This window comes from Heptranchias perlo, unplaced genomic scaffold (genome assembly GCF_035084215.1).
Source record: "Heptranchias perlo isolate sHepPer1 unplaced genomic scaffold, sHepPer1.hap1 HAP1_SCAFFOLD_60, whole genome shotgun sequence".
NCBI lineage: Eukaryota > Metazoa > Chordata > Chondrichthyes > Hexanchiformes > Hexanchidae > Heptranchias > Heptranchias perlo.
The window spans coordinates 2071635-2092957 of record NW_027139623.1 but is presented as its reverse complement, the minus strand read 5'-3'; the positions used below and the strand labels follow the sequence as shown (position 1 = coordinate 2092957).

At 42.9% G+C, this 21323-nt stretch overlaps 2 long non-coding RNA genes, 1 other non-coding gene and 1 pseudogene across 4 annotated transcripts; 2 read left to right on the top strand and 2 right to left on the bottom strand.

Moving 5' to 3' along the window:
• The first annotated feature begins 93 nt into the window (after nucleotides 1–93).
• LOC137316779 (uncharacterized) lies at nucleotides 94–1518 on the top strand. The gene is made up of 3 exons (XR_010961603.1): nucleotides 94–172; nucleotides 691–787; nucleotides 955–1518. It is a non-coding gene; the product is annotated as an uncharacterized lncRNA (long non-coding RNA).
• A 1665-nt stretch (nucleotides 1519–3183) lies between these two features.
• trnag-ucc (transfer RNA glycine (anticodon UCC)) lies at nucleotides 3184–3255 on the bottom strand. Its single transcript has one exon. It is a non-coding gene; the product is annotated as a tRNA-Gly (tRNA).
• Nucleotides 3256–6246: 2991 nt separating this feature from the next.
• LOC137316776 (uncharacterized) lies at nucleotides 6247–16166 on the top strand. Of its 2 annotated transcripts, none has more exons than XR_010961600.1 (3): nucleotides 6247–6413; nucleotides 6788–6874; nucleotides 14009–16166. It is a non-coding gene; the product is annotated as an uncharacterized lncRNA (long non-coding RNA). The 2 variants fall into 2 exon arrangements; XR_010961599.1 differs by lacking the exon at nucleotides 14009–16166 and adding an exon at nucleotides 13558–13632.
• Nucleotides 16167–18030: 1864 nt separating this feature from the next.
• LOC137316735 (histone H3-like) lies at nucleotides 18031–18440 on the bottom strand (annotated as a pseudogene).
• Nucleotides 18441–21323: the final 2883 nt, after the last annotated feature.

Sequence of the window (21323 nt, the reverse complement as noted above, 5' to 3'; positions counted from 1 at the left end):
AAAACAAATTTGCCAAGTTAGACTCTTTCTCTTCCAGAAAAATGTGAATCTCTTTCCTGAGGCCATACACCCTTTTAAGCACCCTGCCACGTGACAGCCATCGTACTTCAGTGTGAAACAGTAAATGAGTAAGCTCAGCTCCCATTTCTGAGCATAACGCTTCAAAAAGCAGGTCAGTGAGCTTCCTTTATTTAAATTAACAATTTTCACTACTTCCTACAGGACTGCCATAAAATCAGGCGGAATACACCAAACCTTCACGGTGAATGAAACAATGATTCCAAGCAACATCATTACCAGCTGCCTCAGATATTCTTCTCACGACTCCGCTATTTCTACCTGTCATATTTGCTGCTCCATCACTTTTAACTCCTTTGCAATTAGCACAGTCCAATTTGTATTTTCCATCCACACAGTCATGCAGTGCTTCGAATATCTGTGCTCCTGTTGTATTTGTTGGTAAAGTTATACAACACAACAAAACCTCTGTAAAGTCATCTTGCCCGACATATCTCACAGAAACTAACAGTGTTGCACAATTTCAAATATCAGCACTCTCGTCAAGTTGGATTGCAAAATGCCCGGCTGACTGTAACCGAGTAATAAGCTTGGCTTCTAAATGCTCAGCAATAGAACATATTCGCCGAGACATTGTGTTATCACTGAGAGGAATGTTTCTCAATTTTTCAGCAGGCTTCTCGACGAAGATTGTCCGCACCATATCCAGAGATGCTGGAAGAATAAACTTTTCGCCAACTCTAAGGGCCATTTTCTCTTTTTCCACACGGTATGTGACCAAATATGACGCCACTTGTGCCTTATCATTCAGAGTAGTTGACCGACTAAGAACTTGTGCTGATAACTTTAATCCCTGTTTCTTCCTTTGAAAATATTCAAGCGGGTGATCAACGAGTTCCCCATGTTTTGTTTCTAAATGTCTTTTTAATTTTGAAGGTTTTAAACCCTTATATACAAGCCCCGCGCTGCAAATAACACACTGGGGCTTTGGATCTTGGTTTGCGTTGCACAACTGATGAAACCTCATTTCAAAAAAGCCTCACTATACTGCTTCATCCTCAATCTGGTACGTGATTCGGAGGTGGTTCAGACCCGGTCGAAATGGCAGAAGAGCGTCCATCATTAATTGAACTTTCTGTTGCAGAAGAACTTCTTTCTCTTATTAAAAAACGATCCATTTTTGGGAATTAAAGTTTGATGATTAAGCCGCCCCCGACTCCTTTCCCCTTGATACTGAACTTAGACCAGCACCACACACCGTGGCTTTGGCGGCGAGGAAGAGCGTGTCCTGGTTGATGCTCGGAAACACTAAACATAACAGCAAGAGTATTCGACCGGAAAAAGGCCATCGCTCCACAGAATGAAATGACTGACTGCCATCTGCCCAACGGAAATTACCTGTGAAATGACTGCCTGCCATTTGCCTAACGGAAATTACCTGTGAAATGACTGCCTGCCATCTGCCCAACGGAAATTACCTGTGAAATGACTGACTGCCATCTGCCCAACGGAAATTACCTGTGAAATGACTGACTGCCATCTGCCCAACGGAAATTACCTGTGAAATGACTGCCTGCCATCTGCCCAACGGAAATTACATGTGAGATGACTGCCTGCCATTTGCCCAACCGAAATTACCTACTACAGATGTGAATGTAAACTTCAGTCCAACATTCAACCAATCAATTTCACGCAATCACAAGTTCTGACTGCAAAACTGCCTGTGACATATCATCTCCTTATGAAATAAATGTTTGCCCTTTTCTCATTTGATGTCCAGTTTTGCTTCATTTGATTTTCCTGGGTTTGTATTGTGACCGTACCCATTTAGTGGCAGTCAGCTGATATTGCCAATCGGGCTCAGCATTCTCTGGCGAGCAGCTACCGGCCTTATAAGCTCCGCTGATAACCTGATATCTGACGAATTTCCTTTCCATGTTTCATTACATTTATACTTTTCTATTTAGGGTAAAACGAGGGTGCACAAAGTTAAAAACAAAGCAATTTGGCAACATACAGGTCTCCCCAGTAAACGCAAGAGCACGTGGAAGGAATCCCAATTGAACAAATCCCTTCTCATTCACTCCCACTGGAAAAAAATCTGAAAAGACCAAACCCTTTCTTATTCCCTCCCATTGCATCGAATCCCAAAGTGAAAAACCCCTTCTCATTCCAAGCCATTATAGAGAGTGCGGTGCCCAGAACTGAACACAATGCTCTAAATGAGGACTAACCAGAGCTCTGTATAACTGTGATGTGGAGATGCCGGTGATGGACTGGGGTTGACAATTGTAAACAATTTTACAACACCAAGTTATAGTCCAGCAATTTTATTTTAAATTCACAAGCTTTCGGAGGCTTCCTCCTTCGTCAGGTGAACGATGTGAAAAATTTAAAATAAAATTGCTGGACTATAACTTGGTGTTGTAAAATTGTTTACAACTGTATAACTGTGACATCACTTCCAGTCCTTTTTATTCCCGTTCCCTTGAGATAAAGATCATCTCCATTTTAACTTTCTTTTAGTGATTCATCAATCACTGTTAGTGATTTCTGCACTTGGATCCCCATATGCCTTGATTCCTCCAGAATGCAAAAATCTATCGATCTCAGCTTTGAATATACTCAACGACTGAGCATCCACAGCCCTCTGGGGTGGAGAATTCTAAAGATTCACAACACTTTCAACGAAGAAATTCTTCCTAATTTCGATCCTAAATGGCCGGTCCCTTATCTTGAGACGATGACCTCTAGTTCTTGATTCTCCAGCAGGGGAATCAGCCTCTCCTCACCTGCCCTGTCAAACCGCCTAAGAATTTTATACGTTTCAATGCGATCACCTCTCATTCTTCTAAACTCCAGCGAATATAGGCCAACTTTACACAATATTTCCCCATAGTTCAATTGCTGCAAGACCTCCTTACACTTATATTCCAACACCCTTGCAATAAAGGCTAACATATCATTTACCTTCCTCACTCTCATTAGCCCCTTGGTAACTCACCATTCCCAGTATGTTTTTCCTCTGTTCCTTCGAAAGGGAAAATAAATGAACGTTGAAAACATTTTAACATAATTACAGCGGTTTATATTTTCGAAACAATATCCAGCTGACTGCATCAAATTCGAAAACAAACTTTCAGTTTCTGAAGGAAGCAAATTAACTGCGATGGCCGGGAATCGAACCCGGGTCAACTGCTTGGAAGGCAGCTATGCTCACCACTATACCACCATCGCTGACTATCAACCATGATAAAATAGCTCCTAAACATCAGACCCTGAACAGACACTGCAGGCTGTTGGATTTTGTTCTTCATTTGAACTGGTTTCTGACGGATCCTTTCTCGCTCTGTTGCAGTTCCCGTTTCCGCCCAGAAGATGACGCCAACCCCCAATCAATGGAAATTACACAACAGCCAGTAATTCTTCACCTGATATCGGACTGAAGAGACAGTCGATACCTGCAATACTTGGCCAGATGGAAATACATTTTGCCGCAGCTCACATCAGCCATTGAGTAAAGTTAAATAATTATATTAAATCATTACAGAGACCTGACTACAAGCTGGGCACGAATGGCAGCTTAATATTCAAGTCTGTAAGATCTTATGAAAGGACAGGGAAATAGGGAAAGGAGGATGAGTAGCAATATTATTAAAGGACAATATTACAGCAATTGAAAGATAGAATATCAGCGAGGGTGAGCGGGCAGTGTAAACACTCAGAGAGACCCATCACAATTGCCCCCACTGTACTCCTCCAGAAGGTATAAGAAGGGCGAGTGCGGGAGGATTTCTTCATTCTTTTTGAAAGTGTTTGTGAGATTGTGGAAATGTCTGGAAGAGGAAAATCCGGCGGTAAACCTCGGGCCAAGGCCAAGACTCGCTCATCCCGGGCCGGACTGCAGTTCCCTGTGGGCCGTGTTCACAGGCTCCTCCGAAAGGGGAACTACGCTGAACGTGTGGGTGCCGGAGCCCCGGTCTATCTGGCGACTGTGCTCGAGTATCCGACGGCTGAAATCCTCCAGCTGGCCGGCAACACGGTCCGCGACATCAAGAAGACCCGCATCATCCCCAGACACCTGCAGCTGTCCATCCGCAACGACGAGTAGTACAACAAGCTGCTGGGACGGGTGACCATCGCTCAGGGCGGGGAGCCGACTAATATCCAGGCCGTGCTGCTGCCGAAGAAAAGAGCTGGGGACATCAAGAGCAAGTGAAGCGGCCAGGATTTAATCTAATAACAGGACAAGGACAGGACCAACCTTATTAAATCCTTTGAAGAAGTAATTGAAAGCGGAGACAAAGTTAATGTAGTAGATGTAATGCATTTGAATCTTCAGAAGGTCTTCGATTGTGGACTCATGGCAAAGTTCAGAGCACGTGGAGTCGGGGACAGGCGGCGAAATGGATAGCAAGCTGGCTACAAAACAAAAAAAGAGAACAGGAGTTAAGGGTAGCTAATTAGAGTGGCTAAAATTGAGAAGTGGTTTAACACAGGGATCATTGCTGGGACCACTGTTGTTCACAATTTAAAATTACGATTTGGATTCGGGAATCGGAAGGACAATTTCAAAATTTGACGATGACACCACATTGGGGAGTACAGTTAATACAAAGGTAGAATGTGTCAAAATGCAAGAGGACACGAATAAACTTACAGAATGAAGAATAAGGAGATCACACACTGCCTGGATCAGGATAGAGGAGCAAAGGGATCGAGGGGTGCAGATACACAAATTACTGAAAGTACCGACTAAAAGTTTATCCGCCAGTGTTACCGTCTCTCAGAGACTCTCGCCCGGAATCTGTGAAAAGATAATGACGACGAACAGGGACCGAAGCCGACCACATCCTCAGTTACAGTGAGACCCGGCCCGGACATCTCATTCTCTCTGTTTTATATCAGAACGTATCCCATCTTCATGTCCAGCACCAGGGAGAGAGAGAGAGAGAGGGACAGTATCAGTCTTACACTTCCTATCAGTGTGTCCATATCACGCTCAATAGCAGTATCCCACCTTCATATACAACACCAGAGAGTGAGAGGGGGCAACACACGGCGAGAGAGAGATCGAGCGGAGGGACGCATTGACAGGCAGACGTAAACAGTATTAGTTTTAGAATGACCGGTAAAGTTCCGTTTTATCGAGAAAGATCCCGTTGGAGAGACAGAAGATGCAATCTCATCTCTCACTGATATTGTACAAGGGACAGACACATTATTAATCCCACACTCAGGGACAGTGCAGACATTGACAGAAACAATGGGCCACATTTAACCCTCTTTTCCTGTTGTATCACCTGGAGTTTTGCAGCTCAGGGCTGTTCGATATTACTCTCAGTGACCGAGAGTTTCACTCCAATTAAATAAATCTGGGTCTGTTGCTGTCAGACACACCGACTCCTACTTTCCTCCACTGTTTCTCCAGGATTGGTTTGAGAAATCCTCCCTCCAGTTTCGGAGTCACACATTTATTTATCAGCAGAGGGGCCAAGAATGAGCAGGATACTTTGGCTCATTCCACAGCCGCCCACTTTACCTCTGGAAGGCTCTTTACCATCAAAAGATACCGAGAGAAACAGCAGGGATGGAAACATCTAGTTTAATAGTTAGAGATTGTAAAGTCAGTCTGGATTCCAGCGTTAGGCACTGGTGGAATCCCATCTGTTTTCCATTCTGGTGCCTGTTCCTGCACTGCCTGTGGACCCCATTCCCTCTGACCTTTCCCCCAGACCCACTTCCTTTGCTCAGACTCGGAAAAATTCCAATTGGGGAAAGTTTCCATCGATTTTTGTATTGGGAATTAAACCAGATATCTGCGCATGCGTGACTCAGCCCCGCCCCCAGCGCTGGTTGTTGGTGAGCAGAAGAGCGCATGCGCGCTGCCCTCCCCCAGCTCGGCCTGTGGGCGCCATTCCCTCAGTGAGCGGAAGAAGATGGTTTAAAACAGCCGGGAATGGAGAGATCACGGCCCCCGGGGGAAGGGAGCAAAGAGCAGCCTCGTTACAGCAGCTCATCGCTTCGGGACCGTGTCCGCAGATGGGCTCAGAGATCGGCATTGAGTCCGGGGGAAGGTCAGGGGGAGTCCGGGGGCTGTTTGTAAGAGGCGGAGTGGATCAGGAACTGGTCCCGGAACATGGAGTGAGCGGGGGAAGGGAGAGGTCATTCTCGGGCTGTGTGTGTCCAGGGTGTGTCCAGGGTAAGGGAGACAGAATGGGAAGAACCTGCTATTTAAAATCATTGCTGCTTTCTCTCCCCAAACCAGTAGTGAATGTTCCTGGTTTAGTTCCAGTCTCACTCTGTTTATTGTTATTGGACAGTGAAGAGTGGAAACAGAGCCGGACAGTCAGGATGTGGGGAGTTTTCCAAAGAGCATCAATTGCAGGCATCAGGTGAGAAGTGTGAAGGACACATTTTGAACAGCGGCTGTTTGGTTTCATTTGAACGGTTAGTCCCATGGGAGAGGGGATTAGAATCCTGACCTGTACAAACGTCCCAGCCCCATCGGGTAGTCCCATTCATTTGTTAGTGGAGGGGTTGGGTTGTGTCTGGATGTCAATACATTGTTGTACAACAGCCCAACAAACCTGGTGTGCAGAAGCTGGGTGCTGCAGTACTGCAGTGGAGTCAGACACTGACACTGTTTGAATCGCTGATTTACATTTATGGATATTCAAAATAATTATTAACAGATATTAAACTGATCACTTGTGTATTTTCTTCGTCACCTGTTCTTGAGTTACCAGACATACGTTTCTTTCTACAGGCAAACCCTTGAAGGATCCATAATAAATGTGATGTTTCCTCCACCCGAGGCACAAGGAACAGTGCAGTCAGCTCCTTCTCACACACAGTAAGTACATTATCACACACAGAGCACGGAGTCACAGACAGGTCATCAGTTCCACAGTCTCAGACAGCAGAAGTACTCAGTTCCACAATGATCCCAAGTTCCAGAGACACATTTTCAATCCACAGTCAAACAGAACAGGTGAGGCAGACACTGTTCCATTTCCCGCTAACTCAGTCCCGCTGACAGGGAGATACAAAAATCCAAGTCCAAAATCACACTCTCAGATTGTCTATCTCACAAAGGGGCAACATTAGCCATGAATTAAATACCAGATAGAAATCACACATGGTACCCGATTGAAAGGTACAGAATGAATCCCAATAACGTTCCTTGAGATTCCTATTGAATTCGAGCCCAGAACTCTCACACACATGTGAGTTTAATACATGCAGTATCCATTCAAATAGTGTACCATTCGAATACAAATTGCTAGTGCAAAACTCACGTACAGTATCAGATTGAAAAATGCTGTGACAGTGTAACCTGAGAAACAAATTAGATACCAGTTTATAATACACTCATAGTATGAGATTAAAAGATATAGTATCAATTCTGTTCATCCAGACTGAGATACACATTACACACGAGTCCAAAAATCTTATGAAACAAAGTTTAAAGTTACAGTATCAATTCCTTTAGTGCAGACTGATCTACACATTACATACCAATTCACAATATCATTTTGAAAGATTCATTATCATTCACAATAGTAATCACAGAAATACACATTTAATACTAGTCCAAAAAGCACACAAATTATCTGATTGAAACCTCCAGCATCAAATCCTAAAGTGTATCCATTTTGACCAATTAAATAATGTGAAAAACTATTTAAACATTAAGACATTAAAGCTACAGTATTGAACGCCATAATGTAATCTGAGAGAATAATTACATACAGATACAGAATGAATCTCACACTCAGATACAGTACAGAGACACACAGACACAGAATGAATCCCACACTCACATACAGTACGAGAAGTTGCCAGACATAAATTCAATCCCACACTGAAGTACGGTACAAGAGATGACAGATACAGAATGAATCCCACACTGGCCATACAGTACCAAGGACTGACAGATATCAAGTTCATCCCACACTCTCATAAAGCACGAGAGACTTACAGGTAAAGTATGAATCCCACACTCACACATGGTACCAGAGACTGACAGATACAGATTGAATCTCACACTCACACACAGCACCAGAGACTGACAGATACTGAATGAATCCCACACTCACACAGCACCAGAGACTGACAGATACAGAATGAATCCCACACTCACACACAGTACCTGAGAACTGCAGATATAGAATGAATCCCACACTCACACACAGTACCAGAGACTGACAGATACAGAATGAATCCCACACTCACACACAGTACCAGAGACTGACAGATACAGAATGAATCCCACACTCACACACAGTACCTGAGAACTGCAGATACAGAATGAATCCCACACTCACACACAGCACCAGAGACTGACAGATACAGAATGAATCTCACACTCACACATAGTACCAGAGACTGACAGATACAGAATGAATCCCACACTCACACACAGTACCTGAGAATTGCAGATACAGAATGAATCCCATACTCACACACAGCACCAGAGAATGACAGATACAGAATGAATCCCACACTCACACACAGTACCAGAGATTGACAGATACAGAATCAATCCCACACTCACATACATTATGAGAAACTGCTTATATGGAAATAATTCAACACCCACACACAGTACTAGAGAATGTATATACAGAATGAATCCCACACTCAAATTGAGTACCAGAGAGTGACAGATACAGCATGAATCCCAAACTCACATGCAGTACCAGAGACTGAGAGATGCAAAGTGAATCTCACAGTCACCTATATTCGTGCAGGCTGAGTTACAAATTACTTACCAGAGCAGAAATCTCACAGTCACAGATTGAAAGATAACGTATCAATTCCATCAATGCAGGCTTAGTTGCACATTACGTACCAGTCCAAAAATCTCACAGTGTCAGATTGAAAGATACAGTATCAATTCCATTAGTGCAGACTGAGCTACACATTAGAAACCACTACAACAAAACTGTTACAGATTCAGACTGAAATATACAGTATTCTATTCATGCAGACTGAGCTCTACATTAAATACAAGTTCAAAAATGTCACCATATCAGTTTGGAAGATGCACAAATTCACAATTGTTTTCCCATCGATACAGATTTAATAGTAGTCCAAAAATAGATGCGCACATTATCTGATTATATCCGACAGCAATACATTTTAAAATATATCATTATCTCCTAATTAAAGACTGGGAAATAATATTCCAACATTAAGGTATTAAAGATACAGATTTGAACACCATACTGTAAACGGAAATACAAATTAGATACAGTTAAAGACTGAATCTCACACTCCGATAGAGTGCCAGAGACTGATATATGGAATGAATCCCAAACTCATACAATCTACCAGAGACTGACAGATTCAAAATGAATCCCACACTCACACATTATCGCACAGACTGACAGATACAGAATTTCTCTCACTGATCCACAGCATCAGAAATTGTTAGATACAGAATGAATGTCTCACCCACACACAATACTAGAGACTGACAGATACAGAAAGAATCCCACACCCACACACAATACCAGAGACTGACAGATACAGAAGGAATCCCTCATCCACACACAATACCAGAGACTGACAGATGCAGAATAATTCCCACACTCACATAGAGTACCAGGAACAGAATGAATTTCACTCACATACAGTAGCAGAAACTGACAGATACAGAATGAATATCACAGTCACATTACTGCAGACTGAGTTACACTTTACAGACCAGTCCAAAGATCTCCTGGTGCCAGATTGAAAGATACAGTATAAATTCCATTAGTGCAGACTGAGCTACATATTAGATATATTGTTAAATACTCAGTATTATACTGAAATAAATAGTATCAATACCATTGGTACAGACCGAGCGACACATTATATACCAGTCCAAAAACCTCATAAATGAGCAGACAGGAAGATACAGTTTCTATTCTATTAGTACCGCCTGAGCTGTACAATACATACAAGACTGAAAATCCCATACAACATTAGACTGAAAGATACAGTATCGATTTCATTAGTGCAGACTGAGCCACACATTTTATAGCAGTCCAACAATCTCATATCCTATCAGACTCAAAGATACAACATCAATTCCATGAGCACAGACTGAGCTCCATGTTACTCACCAGTCCTAAAATCTCAGAGAATCAGATTGAAAGATTCAGTATCACTTCCATTATTGAAGACTGAGCTACACATCACATTCCAGTCCAAAAATCTCATACAGTATCAGACTGATAGATAGAGTATCAATTCCTTTAGTTCAGGATGAGCTACATATTGCTTACCAGTCCAAAAATCTCACAGTGTTCGACTCCGATACAGAATTAGTCCCATTATTGCAGACTGAACTACACATTACATACCAGTCCAGTAATTTCACCATGAACAGATTGAAAGGTACATTGTCATTCACAATAGAGTTTAGAGATTAATATGTAATACTACTCCAAAACTCACACACATTCTTTGATTAAAGAAAATCAAAAGAAATCCATATTTACAAATTAAATAATCAACGGAGAACTATATATAATTTAAAGTATTAAAGATACATTTTCAAATAAGATACTGTAAACTGAAATAAGAATACAGAATGAATTCAGACTTGCACATTGTCTCAGAGACTGAATTACAGAATGAATCCCACACTGAGATAAAGTTGCAGAGAATGGCAGATACAGAATGAATCCTACATTCACATACAGCACCAGAGTCTGGCAGATACAGAATGAATCCATCACTTATATATAGTACGCCTGAGACTCACAGATGCAGAATATACACCAAGCTCACAGTCAGTACCAGAGACTGACAGATATAGAATGAATCCTACACTCACATATAGTACCAGGAACAGAATGAATCTCACTCACGCACAGTATCAGGGATTGACAGATATAGAATGAATCCTACACTCACATATAGTACCACGAACAGAATGAATCTCACTCACGCACAGTATCAGGGACTGACAGATATAGAATGAATCCCACACTCACACACCATATCAGGAACAGAATGAATCTCACTCATGCACAGTACCAGGGGCTGACAGATAAAGAATGAATCTCACACTCACAAACAGTACCAGAGACTGACAGATACAGAATGAATCTCACACTCACTAACAGTACCAGAGACTGACAGATACAGAATGAAGCTCACACTCACATACAGTACCAGAGACTGTCAGAGACAGAATGAATCTCACAGTCACAAACAGTACCAGAGACGAACAGACACAGAATGAATCTCACAATCACATTACTGCAGACTGAGTTGCGCATTACATACCAGTCCAAAAATCTCATAGTGTCAGATTGAAAGATACAGTTTCAATTCCATTGGTGCAGACTGAGCTACATATTCGATATGTTGGTAATACTCATGTTATACTGAAATAAACATTATCAATACCATTGGTACAGACTGAGCTACAAATTGCATTCGAGTCCACAAACCCCATAAATGATCAGACTGGAAGGTATAGTTTAAATTCTATTCACACCACCTGAGCAAAAATTATATAACAGCCCAACAATCTCATACAATATTAGACTGAAAGATACAGTATCGATTCCGTGAGTGCAGACAGGGCCACAGATTATATAGCAGTCCAACAATGTCACAACATATCAGACTCAAAGATTCAATCTCAATTCCATTAGCCTAGACTGAGCTATATGTTACTCACCAGTCCAAAAGTCTCTCACAGTGTTGGACTCTGACACAGAATTAATCCCATTATTGCAGTCTTAGCTACACATTACATACTAGTCCAATAATTTCAACGTGAACAGATTGAAAGGTACATTATCATTCACAGTAGAGTTCAGAGATTAAGATGTAATACCACTCCAAAACTCACACACATTGTTTGATTAAAGAAAATCGAAAAGTGTATCCATATTATCAAATCAAATACTCGACGAAGAACTGTATATAATTTGGAGTGTTAAAGATACAGTTTCAAGTACGATACTCTGAACTGAAATAAGAATATGGAATGAATTCAGACTTGCACATTGTCCCAGAGACTGAATTACATAATGAATCCCACACTGAGATAAAGCAGCAGAGAATGGCAGATACAGAATGAATCCCACTCACACAGACAGTACCAGAGACTGACAGGTACATAGTTAATTCCACACTCACACACAGCACCAGAGACTGGCAGTGATGGAATTAACCTCACACTGACATAAAGCACCAGAGACTGTCAGATACAGAATAAACTCCACTCTCATATACAGTACCAGAGATAGACAGATACAGAATAAACCCCACTCTCATATACAGTACCAGAGATAGACAGATACAGAATAAACCCCACTCTCATATACAGTACCAGAGATAGACAGATACAGAATAAACCCCACTCTCATATACAGTACCAGAGACAGACAGACAGGTACAGAATAAACACCACTCTCAAAAACGGTACCAGAGACAGACAGATACAGAATAAACCTCACTCTCATATACAGTACCAGAGACAGACAGATACAGAATAAACCCCACTCTCATATACAGTACCAGAGATAGACAGATACAGAATAAACCCCACTCTCATATACAGTACCAGAGATAGACAGATACAGAATAAACCCCACTCTCATATACAGTACCAGAGACAGACAGACAGGTACAGAATAAACACCACTCTCAAAAACGGTACCAGAGACAGACAGATACAGAATAAACCCCACTCTCATATACAGTACCAGAGACAGACAGATACAGAATAAATCCCACTCTCATATACAGTACCAGAAACTGACCTCTACTGGACGTAAGCGAGAACTGTAAAAAAGCGGAACAAATTCACATTATCTGTCGTGGTTACAGAAACAGGACAATGTGCAATGTGAGGAAAGTTTCTGTCTGTAACTTTTACTCTCGTATTTTTGCACATTTTGACGGTGAAACATGAAGACAATTGATTCATAATAAAGTTTTTCTTTCACTCATTCGATAGTTGTGAATTTGCCCCATTATATTTCACTGTACATTGCGCAGTGTTTCTCTCTGATTTCCCAGGACACGATTTACATTGCTCCTCCACCCCATTTGGACTCTTATTTTCCAAGCAGTATGTGGCCTCCTTATTCCCCCTCGCGAAATGCCCCACCTCACACCTTTCTATATTGAAATTCAATGGCCATTTACACGGCTGTTCTGCAAGTTTATTTTGTCCCAGTCTTCCTCAGTAGTGACAATACCCCCGAAATCAATTACAATAATTTAACACAGCATTACAAGTAGTGTTTGGTCAAACAAAATGTACTTGGAGCTCGTCTCCATTCCCAGTTTTTCTAAACCCCACCCGTGCAATATAATGTGAAGAATGAGTTTATCTTCTGTCCCTCTCTCATCTGTAAACTTCAATGACCCGGGGTTTGGGGACATCTACTGGCCGGAAGCAGAACTGCAACAGTTCGGAACAAATTGCTGAAACCGGACAAGGTGCAGAGAGGGCGTGTTTGTGATTGGTGGCAGGTATTAAATCTGATTTTTTTATTCCTGTCCATTAAACTTTAGTGTCTGTTACTGAACAGTAAACAGAGCCGGACAGAAAGGATGTGGGGAGTTATACAAAGAGCATCTATTGCAGGCATCAGGTGAGAAGTTTGAAGGACTCATTTTAAACAGCGGCTGTTTTGTTTCGGTTGAACTGTTCATTCCAAGGGAGAGGGAATTAGAAATCTGATGTGTGCAACGGTCCCGTCCCCATCGGTAGTCCCATTCATTGATCAGTGCAGCGGTTGGGTTGTGTCTGGATGTCACTAAATTGTTGTAAAACAGCCCAACACACCTGGTGTGCAGAAGCTGAGTGCTGCAGGACTGCAGTGGAGTCAGACACTGACACTTTGTATCGCTGGTTTTCATTTGTGGATATTACAATGATTATTAACAGAGATTCAATTGATCAGTTTTGTATTTTCTACTTTACCTGTTCTTGAATTACAAGACATACTTTTTCTTCCGACAGTTAAATCCTTGAAGGACCCAGAATCAGTGTGATGTTTACTCCACCCGGGGCACAAGGAGCAGTCAGTGCAGCCAGCTCCTTCTCACACACAGTAGGTACCTTATCACTCACAGAGCACAGAGACACAGACAAGTCATCAGTCCCACAGTCTCAGACAGCAGAAATATTCAGTCGCGCACTGATCCCAATCCAACAGTCAAAGAGAGCAGGAGAGAAAGACATAATTCCCATTTCACAATGACTCAGTATCGCTGACCGGCAGATAAATAATTCCCAGTCAAAATCACACCCAGTATCAGATTGAAAGGCACGGTGTTAATCTCACATTCGTTCAGCCTTAGCTACAAATTAAATACCAGGTAGAACTGACACATGGTACTGATCGATAGATACAGAATGAATCACAATAGTGTACTCCAAGATTCAAATTAAATACCAGCCCACAACTCACACTCATTATGAGTTTAAAGATGCCATATTCATGACAATAGTGTACACTGAGATATAAATTAGATACCAGTTCAGATGTTACCCATATTTGACTCACATATGTCCAATAACCTCATAGTGTCAGAATGAAATGTACAGTTTCAATTCCTTTACTGCAGGCTGAGGTACACATTAGATACCAGTCGAAAATTCTCATACAGTATCAGATTGAAAGACACTGTATCAATCCCATTATTGCAGGCTGAGCTACACATCACATACCAGTCCAAATATCTCAGTGTCAGGTTGAAAGATACACTATCAATCCCATTAGTGCAGTTTGAGCTACACATTATATACCAGTCCAAAATTCGCATAAGGTATCGTACTGGAAGATACAATATCAATTCCTTTACTGCAGACAGAGGTTCACATTAGATACCTGTCCAAAAATCATATACAGTATCATACTGAAATATATAGTATCGATTTGATTAGTACAGACTGACCGACACGTTACATACCAGTACAAAAATCTCACAAAGTGTCAGACTGGAAGATACAGTATCAATTCCATTAGTGCAGACTGAACTATACCTTACAAACCAGTCTAAATATATTGCGCAGTGTCAGACTGAAAGGTACAGTATGAATTCCATTAGTGCAGACTGAGCTACACATTATATACCGTCCAAAATTCACATACATCATCATACTGAAACAGACAGTGTGAATCCTATTAGTGTAGACTCAGCTACACATCAGAAACCAGTCCAAAAATCTCTCGCAGTGTCTGACTGAAAGTTAGAGTGTCAATTCCATTAGTACAGTCTGAACCACACATTTCATACCAGTCGAAAAATCTCATAGTGTCAGACTGAAAGATACAATATCAATTCCACTAGCCCAGACTGAGCTACACAATAAATACCAGTCCAATAATTTCACAGTAAAAGATTGAAATGTACATTATCATCACAGAGATTAAAATGTAATCCGACAACAAAACTCACACACGTTGTTTGATTAAAATAAAATCCGAAACTGTATCCATATTTACAAATTAATGCTAGATGAAAGATTTGCATACATTAATGACTTAAAGATACAGTTTGAAACACCATACTGTAACCTGAAATAAGAATACAGAACGAATCCAGACTTGCACTTTGCCCAGAGACTGAGTTACAGAATGAATCCAAACTGAGATAAAATACCAGAGACTGACAGTCAAAGAATGAATCCCACACTCACAGATAGCACCAGAGATTGACAGATACAGAATGAATCCCACACTCACACACATTCCCAGAGATTTACAGTCACAGAACGAATCCCACACTCACATACAGTACCAGAGACTGAGAGATACAGAATGAATCCCACACTCACAGACTGCACTGGAGACGGACGGATACAGAATGAATATCACACTCACATACAGTACCAGAGATTGACAGATACAGAATGAATCCCACACTCACAGACTGTACTGGAGACTGACGGATACAGAATGAATATCACACTCACATACAGTAACAGAGACTGACAGACAGAGAATTAATCCCACACTCACATGCAGTCTGACATCTACTGGCCATAAGTGAGAACTGTAACAGAGTGGAACAAATTCACATTATCTTTCGTCGTTCCAGATTCAGGACAATGTGTAATGTGAGGAAATAGTTTCTCTCTGTAACTTCTACTCTCGTACTTTTTCATCTTTTGTCCGTGAAAAATTGGACAATTGATTCATAATAAAGTTTTTGTTTTGCTCATTCGAAAGTTGCCACATTATGTTTCACTCTACATTGCACAAGATTTCTGTCTGATTTCTCAGGACTCGATTTATATTAATTCAAATAAACCGAACTGAAACACAAATAAAAACTGAGGGCAAATCTGCAAGTTTCAACGGCGACCGTCAAAAGTGAAAGGGATAAAATATAGAAAAAATTGAAACCGAAAATGCTGGAAAGACTCAGCAGGTATGGCAGCATCTGTGGAGAAGGGAAGCTCGGGTTAACGGTTCAGGACTATGACCCTTCCATAGATCAGAAAGGTTAATCCGACATAATTGAAATAAGGAACGGGAATCAGCAGAAAATCAATTAATTTCACTAAACCGGGCAATTGTGTTCCGTATCCACCGTACAGATCAGGGCACATAATAATACAAAGGATCAGAGTTAAATTCAACGTTATGGGAGAAATAAATGAATTTTAAAAGTATTTTTATGTAAATTTGACCCGTTTGTGTTTTGGAAACACTATCGCTCTGAACATCATCAAATTCGGTTCCAGTCTTGGTGTTTCTGAATTCAGCGAACTGGGATTCAAACCTGTTGGAATTAACTGTTTGGAAGGCAGCTCTACTCACCATTATAGCACCTTAGTTCACTCGGAGGGAGAAATAGAGTGTTTCTGTGGAGTTTCGGAGTGAATTGCTCCCTTTTGATTTCTGGCACTTTAATCATAGACAATAAGTAGTTCCCAAACATCAGCCCCTGAACAGACACAACAAGCTGATGGAATTTCTCATTCTTTGATATTAAATAAGGTGATGGCAAAAGCGAATGGAAAGAGGTTAGGAAGAAGTCACAAAAACAATTAGGGAAGCAAACAGGAACTACGAAATCAAATTATCAAGGAATACAAAAAGAAATAGTGAATTATTCCACAGGCACAAAAATAACAAAAGGAAAATCAGAATATCTGAGGGCCACGAAGGGATGCACAAGATAAACTAACAGATAACGTCAGCGAAATGGCAGAAATATTGAATTATTACTTTGCCTCAGTATTTACCCGGGAGATTAACAGGGTGAACATGATATTAGAGGAAGAGGTCAATAAAGATATCAAGACATTTAAGTTAGAAAGGGTGATTAAACTCCTGGTCCAGATGGATTGCATCCGTGCATATTAAATGAAGCAAGGGAAGGGACAGCAGAGGCACTGTTACATATATAGAAAAAATCATCACAAAAAGGAATAGTGCCAGAGGACTGGATGACAGTTAATGTGATTCTTATATTTTAAAACAGGAGATAGAACAAGTCCAGGGAACTAAAGGTCGGTGGTAGGAATGATCATGGAATCTTTTACTCAATGCTGCAATAGAAAAAACATCGAGAAACCGAAAATATAATAAAGAATAGTCAGCACGGATTTCAGAAAGGGAAGGTTTAACAGTTTGACAGAAGGTTTGAAAGTTTAAATTATAGTTCAACATAACTTATCAGCTTTTCAATTCTACTCCTCCAGAAACAAACCTCCGTGTTTGCTTTTTATGGACTTATCAACCTGTGTTGCTACATTTAAAGATTTGTCAATCTGTACCCCTAAATCCCTTTACTCTTCGACTCCATTTAGACTCTTATTTTCCAAGCAGTATGTGGCCTCCTTATTCCCCCGAATTATTCTGTCCCTATCCGTCTGATATCTGCTCCCTCCCCTTTGTACATTTCCCGTTTAAGCAAATTTCTCAAGGACATGCCATTTCAACAAAGGAGATCACAGCTCTTTCCATCGCAGATTTGGTGGCTCTGAAAAGAGCCTTTGTTGCACTTGGTGCTGAAGCCGGGTCGGGTTTAGGCGCGCTCCCCGCGGATGCGGCGGGCCAGCTGGATGTCTTTGGGCATGATGGTGACTCGCTTGGCGTGGATGGCGCACAGGTTGGTGTCCTCAAACAGCCCCACCAGGTAAGCCTCGCTGGCCTCCTGCAGGGCCATGACGGCCGAGCTCTGGAAGCGCAGGTCTGTCTTGAAGTCCTGAGCGATCTCTCGCACCAGGCGCTGGAAGGGCAGTTTGCGGATCAGCAGCTCAGTGGATTTCTGGTAGCGGCGGATCTCCCTCAGAGCCACAGTGCCGGGTCTGTAGCGATGAGGCTTCTTCACTCCGCCCGTGGCTGGAGCGCCTTCCTCGCCGCTTTCGTCGCCAACTGTTTGCGAGGAGCTTTCCCGCCGGTCGATTTGCGCGCCGTCTGCTTGGTCCTGGCCATTTTCCGAACAGATCTCAACACAACCTGCGACACAGAAACTGTTAATACGGAGTCACCTCTGGGGCCGCCTTTTATGGAGTCTATGGGCTCCGCCCATGGCCTGTGATTGGCTGAAGTCCCACACCCTGTCAGGGAGGGACTGCCCCGGGAATTTGATTGGCAGGTTTAAACCGAGCTCTGTCAGTCAGACCGAAACGGATGGAGATATTGGGCCCCAATTGGCTGAGCTGAAATAAATCATCAATTTCAAAAAGCCCGCCAATTTCAGAGCATCAAATAACAGTTTCAAGAAAATCTCATTTCCCTCCAGCAATTTAAGAATCTCTCTCTTTATAATCTCCATTATTTCCTTCTCCTCAGCTCAAATCTCAGGCTGTTTCACATTCCGGTTCATTCTCTGATCTGTCTGTAAACGGGCGGGAATAAAGCCCCGGTCATTGCTTTCCGGAACGGGACAAAGTCCAGCTTCAATTTCAAAAATCCCGCCAGTTCCGGCCCGGTGAACCGCTCCTCAAACAGAAACTTCACATCGAACTGATAATTGAATGAGGGCAGGAAATAAAGACCGAGCAGAGAGGACACAGCGGGAGAGGGAGTGAGGAGGGATTTTACTCTGAGCGGAGAATGTAATGTCTGGGGAAAGACTCTGTATCACCGCCTGTTCATTTATACCGTGAAACCGGGAATTCCGCTCCTTCTCTCGGGATGGCCGAGAACCCGGGCCGTTGTTTCTCATCTCCTTGTACCGAGTGTTGGGGAATCTCCCCATACTAATTAAATATCAGAAACTGCTTCCCCACTCCTTGATCTTTCCTCTCCCCGTTCCCAGGTCAATGCTCTCTCTGTGAGACCTCCTTTACCTCTGCCAGACATTATGATTCTTCACTTAATTTGCTGATGAATTATTAAAGAACTGATGCTGGTTCCTTTTTTATGCAGCCTGCCCCGACCTGACTGAAACAGGCACAGGGAGAGAGAGGAAGGGGGGGAGACAGAGTGAGATATTAAACAGGGAGGAGAGGAGACAGAGTGAGATATTAAACAGGGAGGGGAGGAGACAGAGTGAGATATTTAACAGGGAGGGGAGGAGACAGAGTGAGATATTAAACAGGGAGGGGAGGAGACAGTCAGAGTGACGGACAGAGCGGAGAGCGGCCTCTGATCTTCCAGCTCCACCTCCAGCTTTCTCCACACGCCAATTTCAAACCGTTTATCGATAATAGAACCGAAACACAGCGCTCCGCACAAACCCTTACAGACTCGGGCTTCATAGAATCCCGGAGCTTTTCAATAAACCCCGTTACAATCAATAGTCAGTAATATTCCTGCCTAAATACAGTCCCTTCTATAACAAGTCACCCGCCTCCTTCCATTTCAGTCCCAGACCCGATTCGATCTCCCCACACATCCCCTCCCAGACGGGTTCAGCAGTTTACAAACACTTTATTCCAGTTGATTTGAAGAATCTCATGTGTTGGGGTTTGAATTGTGATAGCGGCGGATCTCCGCCAGTTTTACCCTGTCACAGACTCTCGCCCTGAATCTGTGAGAATAAATGAACTGGGACTGGAGCCGAACACACGCCAGTTCCAGTGAGGCCCGGCCCGGACATCCCATTCTCTCTATTTTATTTCAGACAGTGGGGGTGGGGCGCGGATAGCGAATGTCAGCGAGTCACCAGGACCCTGGGTTTATTTGAAATGATTTCTATCTGAAATCTGAGCCCGGCCCCGGGACAGGAATCATCTGATTCCGGGATCAGCTCTTTTCTGAGAGACGTGGGTGGCTCTGAGAAGAGCCGTTGGGTTCAGATGGTCAAAAGTTGCACTTGCTTTTTTACTTCTTTTTGCCCGCTGCTTTCTTAGGCTTTGCTGACTTCGGCTTGGGCTTGGCCCTCGGCTTTTCCACCTTCTTCGCCTTCGCCTTCACTGTCTTGGGGGTCTTGGGCTTCTTCGCCGCCGCTTTCTTCTTAATTGGTGATTTCGCCGCCTTTTTCATGGTCGATTTCTTGACCGCTGGTTTCTTGGCCGTTAATTTCTTGACGGCTGTTTTTTTGGCCGCTGGTTTCTTTCCGGGAGATTTCTTGGTCACTTGTTTCTTCACCTTCTTTACCACTTTTGCCTGGGTTTCCTTCTTAGCGACTCTGAAGGAGCCCGAGGCGCCCGTGCCCTTGATCTGCACCAGGGAGCCTTTTTCCACATTTCTCTTGATACTTAATTTGATCTGGGACCGGAGCTTCTCCACATCCAGGCCTTTGGTAGCCAGAACCTTCTTTATCGCGGCCAGGGATATCCCCTTGCGATCCTTGCAATCCCCCACAATCTTGAGGATCTGTTCGCCCAACGCGGGACCGGTGGACTTGGGTTTGGGAACCGCCTTCTTCTTCTTGGGAGCCTTGGGTGGAGCGGCGGCGGCGGCAGGAGGTGCCGTTTCGGCGGCTGCAGTGTCTGTCATGTCCGGGACTCTGTCGAAAATCTCTCTGACAATCAGAGCTGGGTCAGAAATGAAACGAGAGGCGGCGGCACAGAGCAACTTAAAGGCACAGAGCGGACGGGGCGGAGACATCCTGCTGTCAGCTCCCGGCCCCTCCAGCCTCTCTGTGTTTCTCTTTCCTCTTGAACTCCCCGATTCCAATTCAAATCGGGCACTCCAGAGTCCCAGACTAGCCCCTTCCTATCTCTAACACCGGTATGTTTGCTGTCGAAAAACTTTCACCCGAATTAAAAGCACCAGTTTCGATTTAAACCCGTTTCATTGATGCACTGATCGCGCTCTCTCACCCGATCGCTGACATGATCTCCGTTTTTCGGCTGAAATCTTGAATTGAACTCAAACTTTACCTTAAATTTCCACTTCAGAGCTCGGCAAGGGGAGGAGGGCGAT